Source organism: Neophocaena asiaeorientalis, unplaced genomic scaffold, assembly GCF_003031525.2.
Source record: "Neophocaena asiaeorientalis asiaeorientalis breed wild unplaced genomic scaffold, Neophocaena_asiaeorientalis_V1.1 scaffold364, whole genome shotgun sequence".
In the NCBI taxonomy this organism is placed as follows: Eukaryota; Metazoa; Chordata; class Mammalia; order Artiodactyla; family Phocoenidae; genus Neophocaena; species Neophocaena asiaeorientalis.
This window is the reverse complement of record NW_020172457.1, coordinates 2,882,767-2,885,997: the sequence shown is the minus strand read 5'-3', so window position 1 is coordinate 2,885,997 and position 3,231 is coordinate 2,882,767.

Genomic DNA, 3,231 nt, shown 5'->3' with positions numbered 1-3,231 from the left:
GAGGGTTGTCTTTTCGTCTTTTTTATGGTTTCTTTTGCTGTGCAAAAGCTTTTAAATTTCATTAGGTCTCATTTGTTTATTTTTGTTTTAATTTTCATTACTCCAGGGGATCAGTCAAAAAAGATGTTTCTGTGATTTCTGTCAAAGAGTGTTCTGCCTATGTTTTCTTCTAAGAGTTTTATAGTGTCCAGTCTTAATTTAAATATTTAATCCATTTTGTTTATTTTTGCATATGGTATTATGGAGTGTTCTAATTTCATTCTTTTACATGTAGCTGTCAAGTTTTCCTAGCACCACTTATTGAAGAGGCTGTTTTTTCTCCATTGTATATTTTTGCCTCCTTCGTCATAGATTAGGTGATCATAGGTGTGTGGTTTTATCTCTTTCTTTTCTATCCTATTCCATTGATCTATATTTGTTTTTGTGCCAGTACCATACTGTCTTAATTACTGTAGCTTTGTCTCTTTGGTATATCTTGAAAATCCTTCTCTTTGGGTATAAGATCTATCACAAAATATTTGTAGAATATCCTTTCCAGGAGTTAATTTAAGACAAGTCATCTCAAATGGGTTGAATTCAAGTTTACCAAATGGCAGGGGCAAAGACTACACAATTCCTCAGATTACATCACTTGCAGTTTTATTTGCAGTATCCATTTCTCCCGTTTTTTTTTAGGGAGAACTTATGAAATTGGACTGGCAGGGACAGTAAACCATTGCATACAAAGAATGTAGGAGAATACTCCTGTCTCTGCACCCAACCATGAACATGACCCCATCTATAGCCCCCATATTCAAAGCAAAAAGAAAGTATGATTGCTCTGTGTGCCCTAGAGGGTTGCTATGATGCACAGATAAAAAAAAATTTAGAGGTTTTTAATTGAAGTTGAATGTATTAAATTTTAATGAATTAAAATCTAAGACTAATCTGTAATTTTTTTGAGGTGAAATTCACATAAAATTAACCATTTTAAAGTGAATGGGGGGACCCTCAAGATGGCGGAGGAGTAAGACGTGGAAATCACCATCCTCCCCACAAATACATCAGAAATACATCTACATGTGGAACAACTCCTACAGAGCACCTACTGAACGCTGGCAGAAGACCTCAGACTTCCCAAAAGGCAAGAAACTCCCCATGTACCTGGGTAAGGCAAAAGAAAAAAGGAAAAACAGAGACAAAAGAATAGGGATGGAACATGCCCTCTGGGAGGGAGCTGTGAAGGAGGAAAGGTTTCCACACACTAGGAAGTCCCTTCACTGGCGGAGACGGCGGGGGGTGGGGGATGGCTGGTGGGGAAGCTTCGGAGGCATGGAGGAGATCACAGCAACAGGGGTGCGGAGGGCAAAGCAGAGAGATTCCCACACAGAGGATTGGTGCCGTCCAGCACTCGCCAGCCTGAGAGGCTTGTCTGCTCACCTGCTGGGACGGGTGTGGGCTGGGAGCTAAGGTTCAGGCTTCGGAGGTCAGATCCCAGGGAGAGGACTGGGGTTGGCTGGGTGAACACAGCCTGAGGGGGGCGAGTGTGCCACAGCTAGCTGAGAGGGAGTCCGGGAAAACGTCTGGACCTGCCTAAGAGGCAAGAGACCATTGTTTCAGGGTGCACGAGGAAAGGGGATTCAGAGCACCGCCTAAATGAACTCCAGAGACCAGTGTGAGCCATGGCTATCAGCGTGGACACCAGAGATGGGCTTGAGATGCTAAGGCTGCTGCTACAGCCACCAAGAAGCCTGTGTGCCAGCACAGGTCACTATCCATACCTCCCCTCCCAGAAGCCTGTGCAGCCCACCACTGCCAGGGTCCCGTGATCCAGGGTCAACTCCCCCGGGAGAACGCACGGCGCGCCTCAGGCTGTTGCAACGTCATGCCGGCCTCTGCCGCCGCAGGCTCGCCCCGCATTCCGTACCCCTCCCTCCCCCCGGCCTGAGTGAGCCAGAGCCCCCGAATCAGCTGCTCCTTTAACCGCGTCCTGTCTGGATGGGGACAGACGCCCTCAGGCAACCTACCAGCAGAGGCGGGGCCCGATCCAAAGCTGAACCCCAGGAGTTGTGGGAACAAAGAAGAGAAAGGGAAATCTCTCCCAGCAGCCTCAGGAGCAGCGGATTAAATCTCCACAATCAACTTGATGTACCCTGCATCTCTGGAATACCTGAATAAACAATGAATCATCCCAAATTGAGGTGGCGGACATTGGAGGCAATGATATATATATATTTTTTTTTTTTTTTCATTTTCCCTTTTTATGAGTGTGTATTTGTATGCTTCCTTGTGTGATTTTGTCTGTATAGCAATGCTTTTACCATTTGTCCTAGGGTTCTGTCTGTCCAGTTTCTGTTTCTTTTCTTTTTTGGGATAGTTTTTAGCACTTGTTGTAATTGGTGGATTAGTTTTTTGATTTGGTTGCTCTCTTTTTTAAATTATTAATAATTATTTTTTATTTTTGGGGCTTCCCTTGTGGCGTAGTGGTTGTGTGTTATGTTATGTGTCTTGGCATGTTTCTCCTTGGATTTATCCTGTATGGGACTCTCTGTGCTTCCTGGACTTGATTAACTATTTCCTGGGTGTGTGTGGATAGTGACCTGTGCTCGCACACAGGCTCCTTGGTGGCTGCAGCATCAGCCTTAGTGTCTCATGCCCGTCTCTGGGGTCCGCACTTTTAGCCACGGCTCGCGGCCATCTCTGGAGCTCCTTTAAGCAGCGCTCTTAATCCCCTCTTCTCGAGCACCAGGAAACAAAGAGGGAAGAAAAAATCTCTTGCCTCTTCGGCAGGTCCAGACTTTTTCCCGGACTCCCTCCCGTCTAGCCATGGAGCACTAGCCCCCTTAAGGCTGTGTTCATGCTGCCAACCCCAGTACTCTCCCGGCGCTCCAACCGAAGCCCGAGCCTCAGCTCCCAGCCCCCGCCCGCCCCGGCGGTTGAGCAGACAAGCCTCTCGGGCTGGTGAGTGCTGGTCGGCCCTGATCCTCGGTGCGGGAATCTCTCTGCTTTGCCCTCCGCACCCCTGTTGCTGTGATCTCCTCCGCAGCTCCGAAGCTTCTCCCTCCGGCACCCGCAGTCTCCGCCGGTGAAGGGACTCCTATTGTGTGGAAACCTTTTCTCCTTCACAGCTCCCTCCCACTGGTGCGGGTTCCATCCCTAGTCTTTTGTCTCTGTTTATTGTTTTTTCTTTTGCCCGACCCAGGTACGTCAGGGAGTTTTTTGCCTTTTGGGAGGTCTGAGGTCTTCTGCCAG